Source organism: Erythrolamprus reginae, chromosome 2, assembly GCF_031021105.1.
Source record: "Erythrolamprus reginae isolate rEryReg1 chromosome 2, rEryReg1.hap1, whole genome shotgun sequence".
Classification (NCBI taxonomy): domain Eukaryota; kingdom Metazoa; phylum Chordata; class Lepidosauria; order Squamata; family Dipsadidae; genus Erythrolamprus; species Erythrolamprus reginae.
In genome coordinates, this window is record NC_091951.1 from 185,053,131 (window position 1) to 185,076,641 (window position 23,511).

The following is a 23,511-nucleotide window of genomic DNA, read 5'->3' on the forward strand; positions in this document are numbered from 1 at the left end:
ACCCTCCCTTTCCCTTGACCCCCAACAAATGGTACCTAAGGGAATCCTGCCTGCCTCAACCAACATAGAGGCGGCTGTCTGGACTTCCTCAAAATACTGCCAGTAAGTTCCTGGTTTCAATTGCCTGGCTGCACCCACCGATTTGACACTGTTCTCCCTTCCTCCTCCTACAGTTGCCATTTAATCTTTTTAATATTTCTGATTTCAGCAGAATCCTTTTCTTCTCTGAGTTTGGAGGCTAACAGAATTGGGTAGTTGGGCAGCACCTAAATTCAAATTAATAAATATTTAGATGAGGGAACCATCAAGGAATTCTTAATTGGAGACTAGATTGGAATGTCAAAAAAAATCATCCAAAAAGAAGCAAGGGGCAACTAATTTCTATACTGCTGGGAAACACATTGTATGACAGTGGCTATGACATCACCAAGAGTCACATTTGATTCCTCAAAGACCTTCCGTCTTACCGCAGGAGGAGAGGCAGTGGTCTACATGCCTATTCAAGATACTATTCAGGTATTGACCACTAGTGAGCATTTTCTTTCTTTTCTTTTTAATTTTTTTTACTAAGACAAAACAAGACACCAACATACATACAGTAAAAGAGAACAACAAACATACAACGAAATATAGGAGCTATTTTTCTGGAGAAAAACCTTTGCAAATCATATCATACAAACAAACAAACAAACATATACTTATATATCCTATTATTTACAAAATGTTAATTATTTACTTCTACATAATATACAGTGGTACCTCGTGATACGAACCCCTCGTGATACGAACCCCTCATGATACGAAACCCTCGTGATATGAACCCGGGGTTCAGAAATTTTTTGCCTCTTCTTATGAACTTTTTTTGGCTTACGAACCCACCGCAGATGGCAAAATGGCGCTCCGCTGGGCACCGCCTCCCGGCTGTCACCTTTTAAAACAGCCAGGGGGCTTCTCTGCGTTCTCCTGAACCTGAACCTGGATGTTCCGGTTCCGGTTCCGGAGGCCGCCGAGAAGCGCCTGGCTGTTTCAGAAGGTTACAGCTGGGCGGCACCGCCCGGCGGAGTGCCATTTTTGCAATCGGCGGCATTTTCGGCCGATCTGGAGGCTGGAAAGGAGGTTGGGAATCCCAATAGGGAATTCCATGGGCGGAGCTTTGACGTCACGAAGATGTCCTTCCTGGAGGCCGAAACGTGTTCGGGTTCAGGAGAACACTGAGAATCCCCCCGGCTGTTTTAAAAGGTGACAGCCGGGCGGTGGCGCCCAGCAGAGCGCCATTTTGTGATTTTTTCCCCCCTTTGCATGCATTAATCGCTTTTACATTGTTTCCTATGGGAAACAATGTTTCATCTTACGAACTTTTCGCCTTGCGAACCTACTTCCGGAACCAATTAAGTTCGTAAGATGAGGTATTACTGTATTTACTTATTTAGTTATTCCTTAATCTTCTGTTCAACCAATCATGGACCTTATTCCAAACTTTCCCTTCAACCTCCTTGTCATCATATCCATCTCAGCACACTCAATAATTTTTTAAAAAATTATCTCTTCTTGTTTTGGGATTTCTACATCCTTCCATCTTTGTGCAAAGACTATTCTTGTTGCCGTTAAGATATGTATTATTAAATGTTGAATTTCTTTTTTATATTTTGGGGGAAGTATGCCTAGTAGGAAAAATTCTGGGGTCTTTCTTAATTCTTGTTTTATTATTTCTTTTCACCATTTCTCAATAGTGTTCCATCTTTGGGACAAGTCCACCACTGGTGATAATACCGGTATGTATCAATTTCGTTTTTGCATTTCCAACATTTGGGTTGAATACTAGGATACATTTTTGAAAGTCTATTGGGTGGTAAGTGCCATCTATAGAACATCTTTAATTGGTTTTCTTTGAATGTTACTGACTTAGTTATTTGCCAATTACAGTGGTACCTCGAGATACGAGTTTAATTCGTTCCGGACCTGGGCTCTTAAGTCGAGCAGCTCTTATCTCGAACAACTTTTCCCCATAGGAATTAATGTAAATAATTTTAATTGGTTCCAGCCCTCAAAAAACTCACAAAGTTAGTCTAAATTATGCAGAAAGACATGTTTTTAATGAAGAAATGTACATGTACATATAAATGAATAATGAAGTTTCTTTCACTTAACTTGTAAACTTTCTTAAACTTTTAAATTTACATATGTTCAACTTCTCTGCCACCCAATCCTGTAGGACAGAGGTCCCCAACCCTTTTTGCACCAGGGACCGGCTTTAAGCGATCAAGAGAGGAATGGGTGAATGAATGGACGGAGGGTGGGAAGGAAGGAAGGAAAGAGGGAAGGGACAGGAACAGAGGAAGGAAGCAAGGAAACTTATGAAAGGGGAGAGTAAGAGAGGAATGAGTGAAGGGAGGGAGGGAGGGAAGAAGGTGGGAAGGAGAAAGAAAAGAAGAAATAGAGGAAGGGAAGGTAAAAGAGAAAGAAAAAGAGCAAGAAAGAAAGCAAGAAAGAAAGCAAGCAAGAAAGGGGGAAGGGACAGGAACAGAGGAAGGAAGCAAGGAAACTTATGAAAGGGGAGAGTAAGAGAGGAATGAGTGAAAGGAGGGAGGGAGGGAAGAAGGTGGGAAGGAGAAAGAAAAGAAGAAATAGAGGAAGGGAAGGTAAAAGAGAGAAAGAAAAAGAGCAAGAAAGAAAGCTGCAAGCACCCCCCCGAGCCCCCCAGGCCGGCTGCAACCTTTTAAAACACGCGCGCCGCTTCGCAGCTGTCTCCTGAAGCCGAACGCAGAAGTTAGCGTTTGGCTTCAGGAGACAGCTCCTTGGCGCTTGTATCTCGAATTTGGGCTTGTAAGTAGAACAAAAATATCTCTCCCCTCCCAGCTCTTATCTCGAGTTGCTCTTAAGTAGAGCAGCTCTTATGTCGGGGTTCCACTGTATATGTCCAGAGTTTTTCCCACTTGTCCAAGTCTATGGTGTGGCCAAAATTTCTGCACCAACTAATCATGCTTTCTTTAAGAATCTCACCCTCTGTTTTGAATCTTATCATATATTTATAAATTTTCCCAATCAATTTTCCTTGGTTCTTTATAATTATCTTGTCTAAATCACTATTTCCTTTTTGGAAGTGGTAAGCCTTTTTGAAATAATTCTCGAACAAGGCTGATACAGTTTCTCAAGTTTATTGTCTGACATGAAGGCTATTGTTAAACGGATTCTAATTAACAAGTCTAGGCGTCTCTAAGTATTTATACTAACCAGCCCTAGCAACAGGCAACTTTGACAGTGTTACAATTATGGCGCCCAAGCAATCAACCAATCAGAACAGATTATGCAAAAACATGAACTTTTGAATTCCCCCCAGTAACTCATACTTAGCATACTTAACACTTTTTATCTTGATAAAAAGACTAGTGAGCATTTTCCGTGGTGATTCTCTGGCTTCTTTCTTACATCTCTTTATCTTCACATTTGACCTGGAATCAACAGTCCTTTCATGGTTAATATTTTCAAGCAGTCTTCAACCAGACCATCGATTGCAGGGATATAGTCTGGTCATTTATTTATTTGTTTATATTTATTTATTAATTAGATTTATATGCCGCCCCTCTCTGAGGACTAATTATATGTCTAATATACTCTACATGTGTAATAATGTATATGTGGACTTTGAAGCCTAAGATATGTGTGATGGAAAAGTTGCACTATATATTGATACCAGAAAGTATCAATTAATTGTTGTACCCACATTAAACACCCTAGGTTTGATTCTTTTCTTGTCAGCTTGGATTTTGTAAGCAGCCCTAGTAACAACCGGGGCCTTACAAACAATTGGCCAAGTGTTTTGCAACTGTAAGATCCATTCTTTCAATGAAGGGACTACTGTAGCCTTTACTGGCAGTTCAGGCATAGGATTAAATTGTTGTCCAGTAGCGACTTGAAATGGAGTGAAAATTTATTTATTTATTTATTTATCTATCTATCTATCTATCTATCTATCTATCTATCTATCTATCCATTCATTCATTCATTCATTCATTTGTCCAATACACAATACATATGGAAGAGAATAGACATGAAGTAATATATATAAAGATAATATGTAAAAATAGAGGAGAAGATATATGAAATGAAGAAAATATATATGATATATGAGATAAAGGAAAGACAATTGGACAGGGGACGAAAGGCACACTAGTGCACTTATGTACGCCCCTTACTGACCTCTTAGGAAACTGGAGAGGTCAATCATGGATAGTCTAAGGGAGAAATGTTGGGGGTTAGGGGTTGACACTGTTGAGTCTGGTAATGAGTTCCACGCTTCGACAACTCGATTGTTAAAGTCATATTTTTTACAGTCAAGTTTGGAGCGGTTAATATTAAGTTTGAATCTGTTGCGTGCTCTTGTGTTGTTGCGGTTGAAGCTGAAGTAGTCATTGACCAGTAGGACGTTGCAGCATATGATCTTGTGGGCAATATTTAAATTGTGTTTTAGGCACTGTAGTTCTAAGCTTTCTAGACCCAGGATTGTTAGTCTATTTTCGTAGGGTATTCTGTTTCGAGTGGAGGAGTGAAGGGCCCTTCTGGTGAAATATCTTTGGACGTTTTCAAGGGTGTTGATGTCCGAGATGTGGTATGGGTTCCAGACAGATGAGCTGTATTCAAGGATGGGTCTGGCAAAAGTTTTGTAGGCTCTTGTGAGTAGTGTGATATTGCCGGAGCAGAAGCTACGTAGGATCAGGTTAACAACTTGAACCTTGTTAAAATAAGAGTGCAATGAAGTCTTGGCTTACCTTCTGCAGAGCCTCCTGAAATTGCATCTCTGTGGCCACCATCCCAGAACTAAGGCTTACACATAGCTCTGCTAATCACTGACGTGTTCACCAAGAAAAGTGCAGGCTTAACACTGACTGAAAAACAATGTACGGTGCTTAGGATTTAATTGCCTACAATGACTTACAAACAATGAAATTCCTGGCAGAATGGAGTGTTCCTTGCTGTGATGAAGATAATATTAAGTCATTTGGAAGCATAGGTTGATTTTTTTCCCCTTGGTCAGATAGTACTCCTACAACAAGGGTTTTTCTGTTTTTGTTGCCCAGAAAAACAGAAGTCTGGTCCGGATGTCAGATACCACGCTGTTCTTCCTCCATCATTAGACATCATCCTAGTTTTAAAAGCACCCCATTGTGCCCCTTCCAGGAATGGATTGTGAAGAGCTGGAATTAAAATAATAATAAGGGGCTGCCATAGAAAACGACAACCTTTCCTTTGTGCACCCATGCTGAATCCTGACCTTTACTTCCTTAATTTCAATTTGCCACGCCTATAATTCAGATTGGTTTACCATGCTCAAGACTGATGATTTAAGTTGATAATATAGTTGTTGCTGGTTATCTTTAAGTGTACTGTTTGTTATGAGTCATGCTGCTTGCAACATTTTCATGTGAAATGAAAAAAAAAAAGTCCTCTTCTTTTTAAGCTTCAATATGACCTGAAATTAGTGGAAAGGCTCCAGAATCAACACACATGAGGCTGCAGTTGCAATGCCCAAATTTAATACATGAAAACTGATGTGGGACAAAAGCCCGAGGGGAAGACATTTTAATTGGAGAATGAACTAAGAGCCATGCCTTAGATCTAAATCGTATGCAGCATATTTTACATGTCAGCAAATTTTCCACTGTCGATAGAATTTACTTCGATTTCAGTAAGGCATTTGACAAAGTAAATCATAACCTACTACTTGATAAAATAGAAAAATGTGGATTAGACAGATCACCACCAGATGGATTCGTAACTGGATGACCAGCCACACTCCACATGTAGTCCTCAATGGAACTATATCTACATCAGTGGTGTGTGCCTACTGGTGAGGTCCAGAGCACTGCACCATAGGAACCTATTGATGCAATATTTGACCATTTTTCCCGGTGTCTCAGAAGAAGCCCTTCCACCCACCCTCAGCTTAATACTGACCTTTATTCTTTGTCCAAAGCACAGCTGAGAAGCTCCTCAGCTGTGTTTCACCTTGTAATTTGGTCCTGAGCATGTAGGGAAATGAAATCATGTGGTGGGATGCGTGTGTGTGCGTGGATGCACACCAATAGCAAAATTCAACTAGAACCCACCCTTGATCTACATTGAGGGAGGTACGCAGTTTGCAGATGACCTATTATAGAAGAGCCCTTACAGTTTGGTTTAAGGCTAATGGAAGCACTGGGAGAATATGGTGAAGTAGCAGATCTGAAGATAAATAAGGAAAAATTGGAACCAACACCCCCCCCCCCCCCCCGATATTCGATATTCCTACTACTGCTCTTACCCAGCTGGCCTTTCGCAAAGCTACAAAGACCTGGCTTTGCCGACAGGCCTGGGGGCCATAAATTCACAGCTTGATGGCCAACTGTATGAATGGTGTGTATGTATATGAGTGTGTTTTTTTCTTTTTTTATAATAACTTTTTAATAGGTTTTTAGTTTGTTATGTTTTAATCTCAGGTAACTATTCAACTTCTTTTACTGTTTTGTATTTATTCTTATATTTGCACCGCTTCGGTACAAATACTTCGGGATTGGGCGGCCTAAAAGTTAAATAAGTAAGTAAGTAGGTAAGTAAGTAAATAAATAAATAAATACATAAATACATAAATACATAAATAAATAAATATTCTAGTTAAGTATATGACCAAATTGCAAGAGAATGAATTAGCAAGGAGAATAAACATTCAGACATCAAAGAAAGTGAGATATCTAGAAATTCAATTAGTGGCAAGATGCGTCACAGTCAAAGGAGACAATTACAATAAATTAATTAACCAAATTAAAGTGGATCTGGCCAAAAATAAATAAATTTTCCCCTCTTCTACCGTTCTAAATGAAATTTCAAATTACTAATGGAATATGACTAAATACTGAGTACAAATAACCGTTTTTTGAAGACAGACTCTTGCAACATTTTTTTAAAATTCTCTAATTACTTGAAACACCAATCGATCTACAACCTTATATGACAAATACAACTTTTGGACCTAATTTCATACTCAATCATTTTACTTTCTAACATATACACCCACTATCTCATCATACCCCAAGGTCGCACTTCCTGAAAACGTCTGCTACTTCGCAGACTTATCCCATCCTTTTCCTTATCCCCAATTACCCCCATCAATATTTCCTCCCCCTCCTCCCTTCTTTCTTTTTCTGTTTTCTTCCTTTCTTTTTCTTTCTCTATTTCTTCTTTTTTTTCTACTTCATTTCCTACTTTATAGATTTACTACTCTACTTTATATTATGCATATGTATTTTATATTTTTCTGTTACGCATTGTAATTGTGGTCATAACATAATGATATTGATTATCTTCTGCGTACCCTAGGAATGTTTTACTACTATGTAATGCTTTCTTTTCCCCTTTCTCTCTCCCCCCCATCTTTTCTAACTATTTAAATTTAATAAACTTTAATAAAGTGAATCTGGATAGTTGTAAAAATTTGCAACTCTCCCTGATGGGAAGAATTGCAGCTATAAAGATGAATGTACTACCTAAAATGCTCTTTTTATTTCAATATATACTGAATATTTTTTTTGGGGGGGGGGGGATTTAAATAAAATTATATCTTGGAAATGCAAAGCAATGCTAGGGACTTTTTATCATAAGGTGGGAATGCCCAAAAATCCGAGAATTTTGGTACCAGATTAAACAATGCCTGGAGGAGATGTTAATGTTAGTAGTTGTGACAAATAAGAAGGAAATTGGTACTGATGTAATTTTCACAGAAAAAAAGAATTTATGGGTTTGAATAGTGATAAACTTTATATATCCATGATGGCGAACCTATGGCATGCGTGCCACAGGCGGCATGTGGAACCATATCGGGGGGCATACAAGATGTTGCCGTCTGTCAGCTCCAGCACACATGTGCGCACTGGCCAGCTGACTTTCGGCTTTGGGGAAGGCCTTTTCTCCCTCCGAAGGCTTCAGGGAAGCTTCCCAGAAGCCTCCAGAGTGCAAAAAACAGCACAACGGGGAAACCGGAAGTCTTTTTTCCGAACTTCCAGTTTGTAAGTTGTGCTGTTTTTTTCACATCAGGGCTTCACAAAGCTTCCCAGAAGCCTCCAGAGTGCAAAAAATAAACAGCACAATGGGGAAATCAGAAGTCTTTTTTCTGAACTTCCAGTTTGCCCGTTGTGCTATTTTTTTGCACATCAGGGCTTCCAGAAGCTCCGCTGAAGCCTCCAGAGTGCCAAAAACAGCACAACGGGCAAACTGGAAGTTCATTTTTCCAAACTTCCAGTTTGCCCGTTTGGCTGTTTTTCACTGTCCCAGGCTTCAGTGAGGCATGGATGGGAATTGTGCATATGCGCAGGGGCAGCATGGGGGGTGCACATGCACAGGTGGGGTGGGAATGGGTGCGTGCAGGTGCACACATGCTAGCATATGCACATACACCCTTTTGGCACACAAACCAAAAAAAGGTTCGCCATCACTGATGTATACTGATATATCAGTATAAGTTTTACCTTACTTGTTGCAACTTGGTAAAACTTGACGGAAATATTCAAACCAAGAATGTCACGTTATGTCCAATGTTTTTAATTGTATTATTAATTAAAAACTTTTAAAAAAAATTCTGCCTCTGTCTGTGTCTCCCAGCTATTTGCCTCCTCTGCACGCCCCATTTTTGGCCTATCCCATGTCGCCGGGTATGGCCGAAAATGGGGCACACGTAGGCCAAAACTGGCATGCATGGCAGCTGAAAACAGGGTGCGCAGAGACGGCAATAGGTGCAGCGGCAGTGGGTGCCAACAATAATGGGCGGCAATGGACAGTGGCAATCCCTGCAGCCTGGAACAGCTGATAGGCAGTATTCCAGGAGGCAGATCCAACTGCCAATCAGCCGCTCATGCTAAATCAGGCTGTGCTGAAGCTGACCAAGTTGTTTGCTGCAAGGAGGCAAATTGCTGGGAGGTAGAAGCCGAAGGATGAGGGGTGGAGGTGGCGGATGGATGGGGCTTTGGCAACATTTGTTCTATAAGACACACAGACATTTCACACACTTTTGGGGTGGGGGAGTGTGTCTTATACACCAAAAAATATGGTAATATTTGGAACAACTGCCTCCAGAAATATAGTGGAAGTTTTAAAGAAGAGATTAGATAACCATTTGTCTAAAGTATAAGGTTTCCTGCCTAAGCAGGGGCTTAGACTAGAACAGTGTTTCCCAACCTTGCTAAATTGAAGATAATTGGACTTCAATTCCCAGAATTCCCCAGCCAGCATTCCCTGGCTGGAGAATTCTGGGAGTTGAAGTCCAAATATCTTCAAGTGGCCAAGGTTGGGAAACACTGGACTAGAAAACCTCTAAAGTCCCTTCCAACTCTGTTATTCTATTCTATTTACTGGAATGCAAAAAAACATTTTGCTTCGGGTGTGATAAGCCTTGAAGGTTTGTACACACTGTGCTTATTTGTTTTTCCACTGAAAAACAGCAGGCGTTGTGCTGCTGTTTTTCAATGTTTATTGGCAAAATTCAGAAGTGCAATTTCAGGAAGGTCTGCCATGGAAAAAGATAGCTTATATCTGCCCTGCTACAAAAAGAAAGTATTTGAAGGCATTCAAATGAGTCCCAGCGACCTTCAGGTCCCACAGAGTCGGCCTTCTCCAGGTCCTGTCAACTAGACAATATTGTTTGGTGGGACCTAGGGGAAGAGCCTTCCCTGTGGTGGCCCCGGCCCTCTGGAATCAGCACCCCCCCGAAGATTCACACTGTCCCTACCCTCCTCACCTTCCACAAGAGTGTTTTCACCTATGCCGCCTGGCTTGAGGCGATTAGATCTCAGCCTCCTAACCGATGAATGCTTGTATGATTGTTGTTTGAATGGATATGACTGATTTTTAGCATAACTGGGAATTTTAGATTGTTTGTTTTAATTTTAATCAATTGGATTTAACCATTGTACAGTGGTACATCTAGCTAAGAACACCTCTACTTAAGAAGTTTTCTGGATAAGAACCGGGTGTTCAAGATTTTTTTGCCTCTTCTTAAGAACCATTTTCTAACTAAGAACCTGAGCTCAGAAATATTTCCCAGGAAATTTGAGAGCGGCATGAAGGGCTGGCCAGTTTCCCCTTTAATCCTGGCCATCTTGGGCTTTTCTGGGCTGCCAGATGAGCCTTTCAATGGCGCTTAAGGAGGTTTTGGCAGTCCAGAGCGAACAAAGCATTTTCCTTTCTCTGGGCGCTTGGAGAGGGAAAAAACCTCTGTCCGAGTCCAGAGGAAAAAAACGCTCCCTTTGCTCTGGGCAGCCCAGAGCGAACAGAGCGTTTTCCTTTCTCTGGGTGCTTGGAGAGGGAATAAACCATTTCATTGTGGTGACTCCCTCGCGCTGCCTCCCATACATCCGGCGTGAGGTTGCCTCCAGGAGCATCTGGGTGTAGAAAGGCAAAAGAGGGTGCTTTGTCCTGGCTGGATCAACTCGGCTTCAGCCAAACCAATGAGTCACTACAGTGAAGGAAAGGCGCTGGCTAGAAAGCGAGCGAGAGGAGAGGGGAGCCCTTCAGCATGGGAAGGAAGAGGAAGCAGGTAGCAACAGCAACCGCCTTTCAGTCAAAGGAGCGGGAGATTCCCCCCTCTCGTCCGCCTGGGTTTTTCTGCAGTGTATGGTAGGCAGCCTCGCACCGGGTGTATGGGAGGCACGTGCTCCTGCTCGCTGCCTCAGAGTCCCTCTTTTTTTTAAGCCTTAAAGTTCTGTACCTTTTCGATTCCCCTCAGCTCACCTTCTTCCTTCAACAGCAACTGTCCTCCTCCTCCTCCCCCCCAAATTCTGAAGCTTTATTTCTTTCCTAATGGGTTTGCACGCATTGTTTGCTTTTACATTGATTCCTATGGGAAAAATTGCTTCTACTTACAAACTTTTCTACTTAAGAACCTGGTCACGTAACGAATTATGTTCTTAAGTAGAGGTACCACTGTATTTTGTTGTTTTTATATGTTGTAAGCCACCCCGAGTCCTCAGAGACGGGCGGCATATAAATCCAAACAAACAAACAGACAGACAGATAGATAAATAAATAAATAAGGAAAGTGTGATCTTTGAACCTTGAAGAAAGCTGAGCTATAGCGGTCTCATCGTCTGAGGATCTGCTAAGATCTACTCATGTTGTGTTTGAAAAAAATGGAGAACCACGTTGTAGTTTTCATGGTATTTATTTGATTAAGCTGGAACCTCTAACAACAAAGAACAACTATTCGGGGAAAAGAACAGCACCCGGGAAAATGTTCATCCCTTTTAAACTTTTTCCCTTAGAGGCGCAGCTTGACAGCCGCTTGAATCTTGCTGGCCATGTCTTAGCCAGACCATCTCCGCCCACCCCCTTCCCTTGTTCTGTTTCAGACCACAACGTTTTACCCATAGTTCCCTCTAAGCTGAGCAGTGAGCAATCGCTCACTTAAAAATCATCATCAACTCAGAGTTTTCCAAACCTGCCCAGAAGCCGAGAGGGAAAGAGTGAGAGGGAAGGAGAGAGAGAGGAAGAGAGGAAGAGAGAGAAACAGATAGAAAAAAGATAGGAAGGAAAAGAAAAAGAAAAAGAATGGGAGTAAGGAAGAGAGAAAGAAAATCAAAATCTAGTTTGAAACTAGCTCAACTATTTAAGTGGCATTTTGATATTGATAGAGTTGCCCTATTATGAGCTCACTGTTATAGACATGCAGTACAGTATTTTATTTTGAAATTCTCTGAGGCAAAACAGGGTGGGTTTTTTATTTGTTTGTTTGTTTGTTTATTTATTTATTATTTCTGTGCCGCCCAGTCCCGAAGGGACTGCCGCTCAGACACTATATTTTTCCGCCCACCCCCCCAAAAAATTAGAGGGAACACTGGTTTTACCTGTGCAGAAGTGGGTGAGGGAGGGAGGATCTTGCTTGGCATTTTGTCTTCTCCCCTCGCCCTGCAAGCAGCAGCTTATTTGTCCTGTGCATGCACAGGAAGTTGAAGGGGGTGCGTGCACATATACTCCACTCCCCCACACCGGAGCATTACAGTAGGGTTCTGAATAGCTGTCTTTTACTGGGTATCACTGACATATTTTATCCCAGGGAGTCAATTCTGTCTATTAGGAATGCTGCTTTTGTGTGATTTTCCCTTTTTCCATTTGCTCTGGAACAACAAAATGATCTGCCTCAATCTAAGACAAGATATTGGGTGATATTATAAGATGGGACTTCTTTCAATTTCATTAAATTAGCCAAGGAGTTATTTATGTAATGCTGATATGGAAAGACAAAAAGCAAAATGTCAGATTAGCTAGTGCTCTTGTAGGTGGACTAAAGGGAGGATATGAAACTTTTAAATCCTTTCTTGCACCTGGAAAATCAGGTCCCCAAAGAATTGCTTCTAATCCTTCACAACCTCAGCTAGAGTTCAGTTAAGATGCAATTAATGAAATTGCCAGAAAGGGAAAAATAAAAGCAGAAAATCTCCAAATTTCTGTACTGTGTAGTGCACATATGTTATATCTTATATACAGTGGTACCTCAAGATACGAACCCCTCGTCTTACGAACAACTCGTGATACGAACCCGGGGTTCAGAAAAATTTTGCCTCTTCTTACGAACTTTTTTCGAGTTACGAACCAGCGTTCGGAGACTGCTGGGAAGCCGCGTGGCTGTTTTAAAAGGTGATAGCTGGGCGGCGGGGCTTCCCAGAAGCCTCCCGAACGCCGGTTCGTAACTCAAACAAAGTTCGTAAGAAGAGGCAAAATTTTGCTGAACCCCAGGTTCGGTTCGGGAGGTTGCTGGGAAGCCCCCCAGGCCGGCTGTGACCTTTTAAAACAGCCGCGCCACTTCCCAGCTGTCTCCCGAAGCCGAACGCGGAAGTTCGGCTTTAGCGTTCGGCTTCAGGAGACAGCTGGGAAGCGGCGCGGCTGTTTTAAAAGGTCGCAGCCGGCCTGGGGGGCTTGCCAGCACCCCCCCGAACCCGGGTTTCGTCTTACGAACCTTTCGTCTTACGAACCTCCTCCTTGCACCAATTAAGTTCGTATCATGAGGTATTACTGTACATGTATATGTATATATAGTATATACTTATGATGGTCTTGGTATATTCGGGTTTCTTCCCGTGTAGGATTTGGAAATTTCTGGGGACGTTTCGATGAGGTCCCACTCATCATCTTCAGGCTGGTGTTTCTGTCCTTGTTCTAAGGCGAACACTGCGAGACCTGAGCTGCCTTCCTTCTATAAATACTGGTGGCTGGGTGTGGTTTGATGGCTCAGCAATTGCCTGCTGTGTAGAAACTTCCTGGTGAGTCAGCGGGGTAACATCTGGGGTCGTTGATGTAGCTGAAGTATGCTGATTAGTTAATGGTTGTTGATTAGGCGTGATATCCTGAGTAGTTGGAGCTTGCAGGCTACTTGATTGTTTTGCAATATGTGTTCTGAGTCTAGTTTCTGTTTTTATGGCTGGGTTACATTTGAGGGCTGGTTTCCAGATGTCTGGTAGGCGGGAGGTATCATCCCACTTGTTCATATTTTGGGGATGTTTTTCTATCTCGATGGCTTCCATTATTATTCTTTTGCTGTAGTGTTCTGTTTTGGAAATTAATTTGGTACTGTCAAAATCAATTTCATGTCCTGTAGTTTTGAAGTGTTGGAAAAGGGAGGAGGTTTTTTCTTTTTTCCTTAATGCATTCTTATGTTCTGCAACACGTGCATTTACTCAGAACAATCTATATACTTATATGTATATACATAAGTATATACTTATGTATATACATATAAGTATGTAGATTGTTCTGAGTTCGGGTTTTGCCCCGTGTAATATTTTGAGTGTCTATGCGACGTTTCGATGAAATCACATTCACCATCATCAGGCTGAAGTTGTAAGCTTCGTGCTGCTGTAAATATAGTTTGTTTGCAACTGCCATTTGTTCCTTATAAATAGTGGTGGGGGCGGAGATTTGGTTTGAATGTAGCAAGTAGATTGGGTGGCTATGTTTTAATGATTTGATTGGTTGGTGGAATCAGATTTAGTTGAAGGATTGACATGGTGATGATTATGACATGTTTTTTTGTTTAAGGCTGGTTTCCAAATTTCTGGTAGGCGGGACGTGTCATCACATTTATTCATGCTGAGGGGGTGTTTTTCTATCTCTATGGCTTCCATGATTATTCTTTTATATACGTGTTCTGTTTTGGAAAGTAATTTAGTTTTTTCGAAGTCAATTTCATGCCCTGTTTTTTTAATGTGCTGGAAAAGGGAGGAAGTTTTTTCTTTTTTTTTGACTGCATTTTTATGTTCTGCAATGCGTGCGTTTATTCTTCTATTAGTTTGTCCAATGTATGTGGCTGCACATGTTTTGCATGGTATTTCATAGATTCCTTGGTTTTCAAGTTGGATTTTATCTTTTGGGTTTCTTAGGATGTTTGATATTTTTTGGTTAGTGACAAATGAAGTTTTGATATTATGTTTGTGGAGAATTTTACTAATTTTGTCTGTGGTGCCTTTGATGTAAGGGAGGTCTTGATTTTTGGGGATGTCTCTTTTTTGATTAGGTTTGTAATTGTAAGTATTTATGTATTTATGTATATTAGGGGTGGGTTCCTCCCAATTCCGACTGCTTCACCCAAGCCAGTAGTGACCCACTGGTGATGTCATAATGATGTCACAAAAATGGTTGGGTCTAAATTTAAATTTTAAAAAAAATTCTTTTTACCGTATCTTTTTTATTTTTTCTTGTGAGCATGCAATGCCATGTAGAGCTTTATAGGTGATAACCAACACCTTGAATTGCGTTCGGAGACCAATCGGCAGCCAGCACAGCTCCCAGAGTGTTGGACTGATGTGAGAGTACACTTAACACGGCTCTCGCAACTGCTTACCTGGACAAACTGCAGTCTCCAAAAGTTCTTCAATCTTCAATAGTAGCCCCAAGTAGAGCGTTTGCAGTACAGTGTTCCCTTGATTTCCGCGGGGGATGCGTTCCGAGACCGTCCGCAAAAATTGAATTTCCACGAAGTAGAAATGCGAAAGTAAATACACCTTTTTTGGCTATGGACAGTGTCACAAGCCATCCCTTAACACTTTAAACTCCTAAATTATTTATTTATTTATTTATTTATTTATTTATTTATTTATTCGATTTTTATGCCGCCCTTCTCCTTAGACTCAGGGTGGCTTACAACATGTTAGCAATAGCACTTTTTTTTAACAGAGCTAGGCTATTGCCCCCACAATCTGGGTCCCATCTCCCATTCCCTTAACAACCATTTACTCACCATTATTACTGGTACTCACCATTGAATAAGGCACTTAGTGATCCTGATATTTATAAACATAACAATTTTTTTTTTGTTATTTATTTTCAAAAATTATTAGTTTGGTGATGAAGTATGACGTCATTGGATGGGAAAAACCGTGGTAATCCAATAAATAAATAAATAAATAAATAAATAAATAAATAAATAAATAAATAAATAAATAAATAAATAAATAAATAAATAAATAAATAAATAAATAAATAAATAAATAAATAAATAAATAAATAAGGGAAAAACCGCAAAGTATTTTTTAATTATTTTTTTTTAAAAAACCGTGGTATAGGCTATTCGCGAAGTTCGAACCTGCGAAAATCGAGGGAACACTGTAATCGAGCCTAGAGGCAATGAGGGTGTGAGTGACTGTGAGAAGAGACTCCCTATCCAGATAGGCCTGCAACTGGCACACCAGGTGAATCTTTGCAAAAATCCCCCCAGCCACAGGCGAGAGATGTTGCTCTAACCTCAGCTGTGGCTCTAGGAGGACTGCCAAGTTGCAGAAACCTCTCTGAGGGGGTCAAAACTAAATTTAAGCAATAATGTAATGCTACAAAATTTGTTCAATTATCTATATTCTATGAAATGTTATAGCCAAATAACCAGAAAAAGGAAGCACAACTTCCTTGGGTTGAAATCAGGTAGCTTTCCTTCATCTGATTGTAGCCAATGAGCACGAGTGTTTAGAGAGCCAGTCAGGTGTTATCTTGTTTTGGCAATAAACCAATCAGATCACAGTAAGATTCAGTTATTGATGTCATGCATTGAAGTTGAGAGGAGGACATTTGTCAGTGTATTATGTGATCGCTATCAAGTTGGCTGGGGATGAATGCATTTCAAAGGCATCAGAATTAGAAGCTCTTGGGTGTATGTAGGAGCTCTGGTGGTGCAGTAGTTAGAGTGCAGTATTGCAGGCTAACTTAGTCTACAGCCTTGAGTTCGATCCTGACTGGCTCAAGATTAACTCATCCTTCCAAGGTCAATAAAATAAGGACCAAGATTTTTGGGAGTAATATGCTGACTCTATAAAACACTTAGAGAGGACTATAAAGCACTGTGGAGTAGTATATAAGTCTAAGTGCTAGTGCTATACCCTGGTGTGTTAATGTATTTGTGAGACATTCACCACAGAGGTGGCCTCATTATTTTCTATTGGACTTGCCTTGATTGCTTTGACATGGAGTCACATTGCAGGGTTCCATAGACGCATTATTATTTATTTATTGGCCAAGTGTGATTGGACACACAAGGAATTTATCTTTGGTGCATATGCTCTCAGTGTACATAAGAGAAAATATAGATTTGTCAAGAATCATGTGGTACAACACTTAATGATTGTCATAGGGGTCAAATAAGCAATGAAGAAACAATCAATATTAATAAAAAATCTTAAGGATACAAGCAACAAGTTACAGTCATACAAGTCACAGGCACCTGTGCACCAGCCCTTAAATACAGCATTTTTTTTCATATTCTTAATTGCCAGCCATTTCCCCTGCAATACTTTTATTCACCTCTTCCCACACACTGTTCTAATTAAGATGTTTATTGAGCAGAGATACCGTAATTTCCTCTTGTAGTAGTTTCAAAATGTGTCTACAGTAAATTATTCTCTTTTGTGGGCTTGCTTGCGTATGGGTTCCTTCCTGCTTCCCCTTCCTCTTTTTCCTCCCCTCCTTCTCCTTTTCCTTCTTCTCTTTAAATGTTCATCAGGCTACAGTGCAGGGAAGCATGGTGAGCACAAGGCTCACTCCACAGACAGAAATAGCAATTTGGCCAAGGTTCCCAAATACTCTTGAGATACCCAAGGTATACTTGATTAGCCTCCGAAGTGGCCCAGAGGTGGAGCTCTTGTTTTATTTTGTTTTATTTTATTTTATTTTATTTTATTTATTTATTTTTTTTATTTTTTATTTTTTTATTTTATTATTTTGTTTTGTTTTATTTTATTTTATTTATTTATTTATTTTTTATTTTTTTATTTTTATTTTTTTGTTTTATTTTTTTGTTTTATTTTTTTATTTTTTTTATTTTTTTTTATTATTTTTTATTTTTTTATTTTTTTATTTTTTTTATTGTTTTGTTTTGTTTTATTTATTTATTTTATTTTATTTTTTGGTTTTGTTTTATTTTATTTATTTATTTAATTTTTTATTTTATTTTATTTATTTTATTTATTTTATTTATTTTATTTATTTTATTTATTTTATTTATTTTATTTATTTTATTTATTTTATTTATTTTATTTATTTTATTTATTTTATTTATTTTATTTTTTATATTTCTTTGCCACCCAGCTCCCTAGCGACTCAAGATCTTGCCTCAGGAGGTTGTGAGTTCAATCCTAGGTAGAGGCAGATGGAGGGTCTCCTACTTGGACGGGGGTTTGGCATAGATGGCCTGCAAGGTCCCTTCCAACTCTGTTTATCTGTTACCCTTCGAATAGGTGGAACTTTGATTCCCAAGTAGCATTTTGGAAACTAGTCTGTATCCATGTGGAGAGCACCGGATTCAGCTAACTGAAGTTAATGCTTTCTTAACTCAGACAGGAGATTCCTCTCTTCCTCCTCCAATCCTTATTATTATCACAATTATGACGAATAACGATATTTATAGTCCATCTTCTTGACTGTTAAAAGAACTCCAATATTATATATCTGGAAGCTAAAGATTAATTATATTATGCAACTAGCAGTAAGTAAACAAATTGGTTTGAGGAAGGAAAAAAATGACATACGAAACTTCGGAAGAGACAATATTGAAAAATGCCTCTCCTACAGCCTTGAATATTTCCTTTTATTTTTAGGTGTAAGCGAGTGGTATCTTAATTAAGGATCTTTTGAGATTTCACAGAAAAAATAACTAAGGATATCCCCAAAAGTAACACAGCAGTTAGAATCAGAGAATACATATGTGAGCTTTTGGAAAGGTAGAGCATTTTAGGGGTGGACTTCAAAAATTTCAGCAACAAGTTCTCCACCCGGTTGCTGGGTGGGTGGGTGTGGCCATGGTGGGCGTGGCCTAGTCAGACTCCTGCACCATAGTAGGGGGGGGGGCATTTTCAGGCCCGTTTCTGGCTCCTTCTGGGAGGCCTGGTTTTCCCCTCTCCCCGAGCCTCTGCACAAGCCCTGCACTTACCTCACATCCAAAACAGGCCTCATGGAGACTCCTGGGAGTGGAGGGGAAGAGAAGGATGGGCGGGGCCAGCCAGAGGTGGGTTTCGGAGGTTCTCTGAATTGGCCGTAATGTTAGCTATGGGTTCTCCTGAACCCAAGCAAACCCATAGCAGCCCACCCCTGGCAGCATCTCCTCATAAAATAGCTGGAAAAATTTAGCGATAGCAATAACATTTAGACTTATATACCTCTTCACGGTGCTTTACAGCCCTCTCTAAGCGATTTACAGAGAGTAATAATAATAATAATAATAATAATAATAATAATAATAATAATAATAATTTATTAGATTTGTATGCCGCCCCTCTCCGAAGACTAAGCATATTGCCCCCAACAACCTGGGTCCTCATTTTACCAACCTTGGAAGGATGGAAGGCTGAGTCAACCTGGAGCCTACTGAGATTTGATCTGCCAAAGTGCTGGCAGCCGGTGATCAGTACAAGTAGCATTACTGCACTCTAACCCCTGAGCCACTGAGGTTCTTCCTTTCTTGGTGAAGGAAATCAGGATTCATGAAGTCATAAGATCTTCTCTCCATCTGAGTGTTTTCCCCACACTGCAGACTTTTCTCCACCTATTTTTGATTCAACAACCAAAAAAAATAAAAAACGCAGAATGAAAGTGACTTTAACTTCCTCTACTCCCTTGTATTTGTTCCAAATCACCATGGTCCCCTGACTTCCCTCAAAGGTAATGGATGACCAAATGCCCAATAGATTTCACTCATCTTCTGGTTGCCCTTGGACAGTATTGGAATAGGTAGAAATAGGTAGAGAATACTATTTTAATAGCAGGACAGGTTAGGCCTGTCTCAAGGGAGATGGGGATGAGATGAAAGCAAAGTTATTGAAATGCTGCCCAATAAAAGATAACAATCAGGGCATGTTTGTGGCATGATTAAGTTTGAATGGGGAGAAATACATTTTGCATGATGGGGTTGGTGATAATTCAACACACAAGTTTCAGTTTGCAATTACTGTAGCTGTTCTTTGCATATGAAGACAGAACCATTGCCAGGATGAAAGGAGGCTAATCTATAAAAGAAATAGTAAAACAGGAAATAGAAATAACCCCGGAATTTTACTTACTGGGTATAACTAATCAGAAATATAAGAAAGAAATTTTACATTTAGTTATTCATATTTTGACTGTGGCCAGGATAATATATGCGCAACAATTGGAAAGGGGAAAATATCCCCAAAGAAGAGGAAGTTATTAAGAAAATATTAGATTGCGCTGAAATGGATATGATGACAAGACGGTTAAAAGATCAAGAAGAAACAGAATTTTATGAGATATGGAACAAAGTGTATATATGGATAAACAAGAAGAAATATTAATATTAAAAGTAAAAATAAACAAATAAATAAATAAGAGAATTGTATTAGCAGAGATATGATTTAAGTGTTATATTAGACTTAGTAGGAATATGATTTAAGAGTTATGAATTAGTCTATGTATGAAGATTTAATATAAAAATTTAAACAAATTTCTTCTTTTCATTTAAAGTAATAAGTTGATTTTAAGCTTTTTTTGAATGTATTCTTTTTTTGTATTGAAATTTTACTTCTAGAATAAGCGGGGAAGATACAACCCCATTTTTATGTTAAATGTATGTTCGTCAGTTTTGTCTATTTTAAGAAAATTAATAAAATTTATTGAAAAAAAAAGAAAGGAGGCTAATCTGTGAAGAAAGTAAGAGAGAGAGAAAAACTTAGCAATAGCATTTAGACTTATATACCCCTTCACAGTGCTTTGCAGCCCTCTCTAAGTGGGCTAAAATAGTAAAGAGAATACAAATTACCAGGACTCTATGAATTACACCCCAGAATTCTAAAAGAGCTGGCAGATGTCATCTCAGAACCATTGCACCACATCTTTAAAAAATCCTGGAATACCAGGAAAGTGCCACAGGACTGGAAAAGAACTTACGTGGCCCCAGTCATCTTAAAAAAAAGGGGGGGAAAACCAACCCAGGAAACTACAGACCAATCAGCCTAACATCAATATCCAGGAAAATAACTGGGGGGGGGGGGAGATCAAAAAACAGATCTGTCAATACCTAGAAACGAGTAAAGTAATAACTAGCGGCCAGCACGGGTTTGTAAAAAACAGATCATGCCAACCAATCTTGTTTCATTCTTCAACACCATGACTCCCACCCTGCCCTGCCCCTCCCAGGAGTCTCTACGTAGCCATTCATCATTCTAGATCTTTTGACTTCATGAACCCCGATTTCCTTCCCCAAGGAGGGGCCATGTGGAGGGTCTGGGAGGGCAAATACCTGGCCTACTAGAGGTTCTGGAAGTCTGGAAATGGGTCTTTTTCTGGCCTCCAGAGCCCAGGGAAGCTGTTTTTGCACTCCCGGAGGCTTAAGGAAAGCTTCCACAGCCTGGGGAGGGTGAAGAACTGTCTTCCCAGAAGTTCCAGGTTGAAGTGAGTCTGTTTCCAGCCTCCAGAAGGCCTCCGGAGCCCAGGGAAGCTGTTTTTTTACTCCCGGAGGCTCAAGGAAAGCTTTCAGAGCCTGGGGAGGGTCTACCAGAGGTTCTAGAAGTCTGGAAACGGGCCTGTTTCTGGGCTCTGGAGGGCCTCCAGAGCCCAGAGGAAGCTGTTTTTGCACTCCCGGAGGCTCAAGCCTCCGGAGCCTGAGGAGAGTGAAAAATGTCCCCCACCCATTGTTAATTGAAATAAAGGCTTGCTAGTGCAGAGACACCCGGACGTAATGAATTAATTAATTAATTAACACGTTCGTCTCCTAATATTTCTTCCCTGACACTTGCTCTCTTCACCTTTGTAAGCGTCTGAAAGAAGGATTTACCCATCTGATATCTGTCTCTCCTTCACTTGAGTCTGAACTCATAGGAAGGTCCTGTGGTTGGTCTCCTCCATCTTCCCTTGCCTGTAAATCAGGCCCTGCCACTAATTCATAAACACTTTCCGAATCGGAATCTGCAAAATGCCCAAACTGAACAGGAGAATACACAACATCAATCGTGGTGCAAGTGACAGACTAAGCCACGCCCAGCATAGCCATGGCCACCCAGCGACGAGACAGCAAACCTGTTGCTAAAGGATGTGAAGCCCACCCCTGCCAACATCTACCTTTTCTCTAAGGACATTTGCAGTGTTTGCACATTCATCTTAATCTCTTAGGATCACAAAAGCTGGACTCCCACTTCTGATGCAATCTGATGCTTCCTCCTCCTGTAATTTGAAAAATAAAAAAGCAGTGTTTCAATGTCTTCTCAAGAAGCTCTTGTCCATTCTGTGGTCTATGGGGGCTATCTGTTTTCCCATAGATGGGAAGAAAGTTAAGCTTCTTGCTCACAGAGATTTAAAAGTCCTAGTATTTAGAATCCCTTCCTTTACTCTCTCTGTTCTCCACTTCATCCTGGCCAGGTCTTCCTTCCTTCCTTCCTTCCTTCCTTCCTTCCTTCCTTCCTTCCTTCCTTCCTTCCTTCCTCTTTCTTTCTTTCTTTCTTTTATTTTTCTTTCTCCCTCCCTCCCTCCTTCCTTCCTTCGTTTCTATCTCTCTTTCCTTCCTTCCTTCCTTCCTTCCTCTTTGTTTCTTTGTTTCTTTCTTTCTTTTTAAAATAGAAAATGGAATCAGAATAGGAGATAAACAAAGGGAATACAGTGGTACCTCGAGATACGAGTTTAATTCGTTCCGGACCTGGGCTCTTAAGTCGAGCAGCTCTTATCTCGAACGACTTTTCCCCATAGGAATTAATGTAAATAATTTTAATTGGTTCCAGCCCTCAAAAAACTCACAAAGTTAGTCTAAATTATGCAGAAAGACATGTTTTTAATGAAGAAATGTACATGTACATATAAATGAATAATGAAGTTTCTTTCACTTAACTTGTAAACTTTCTTAAACTTTTAAATTTACATATGTTCAACTTCTCTGCCACCCAATCCTGTAGGACAGAGGTCCCCAACCCTTTTTGCACCAGGGACCGGCTTTAAGCGATCAAGAGAGGAATGGGTGAATGAATGGACGGAGGGTGGGAAGGAAGGAAGGAAGGAAAGAGGGAAGGGACAGGAACAGAGGAAGGAAGCAAGGAAACTTATGAAAGGGGAGAATAAGAGAGGAATGAGTGAAGGGAGGGAGGGAGGGAAGAAGGTGGGAAGGAGAAAGAAAAGAAGAAATAGAGGAAGGGAAGGTAAAAGAGAGAAAGAAAAAGAGCAAGAAAGAAAGAAAGAAAGAAAGAAAGAAAGAAAGAAAGAAAGAAAGGGGGAAGGGACAGGAACAGAGGAAGGAAGCAAGGAAACTTATGAAAGGGGAGAGTAAGAGAGGAATGAGTGAAAGGAGGGAGGGAGGGAAGAAGGTGGGAAGGAGAAAGAAAAGAAGAAATAGAGGAAGGGAAGGTAAAAGAGAGAAAGAAAAAGAGCAAGAAAGAAAGCTGCAAGCACCCCCCCCCCCGAGCCCCCCCAGGCCGGCTGCAACCTTTTAAAACACGCGCGCCGCTTCGCAGCTGTCTCCTGAAGCCGAACGCGGAAGTTAGCGTTTGGCTTCAGGAGACAGCTCCTTGGCGCTTGTATCTCGAATTTGGGCTTGTAAGTAGAACAAAAATATCTCTCCCCTCCCAGCTCTTATCTCGAGTTGCTCTTAAGTAGAGCAGCTCTTATGTCGGGGTTCCACTGTATAACAAAAATGCTTTGTTTAATTAAACCCCAATTTATTGTAGAAAACATTGATTAGCCTGGATGCTATCTTGCCGTGTTTAGCCAATATTCATTGCCATCTTGGGGGGCTTTCTTGTTATTCAGTTACTGTATTTTGTATGAAAGAGTCATTGCCAAATAGTCATTTTCCAAAATATAGTGCATTCCAAATGAAAAGCCCTCTAGGAGCACTGTTGCTATTACAGATGGTAAGTCTGAACTTGCCTATCTGAAACCCTTGAGCATCAGGCATTTGCATAGCATGATTTACAGACAGAAGTGAATGCTAATAAGGATCATTAAAACAGAAATGAACTAGTTGTATCCTGGTTTTATAATCAGTTGAAACAATGTGCAGTTCTGGGGTGAATGATAAGAGCA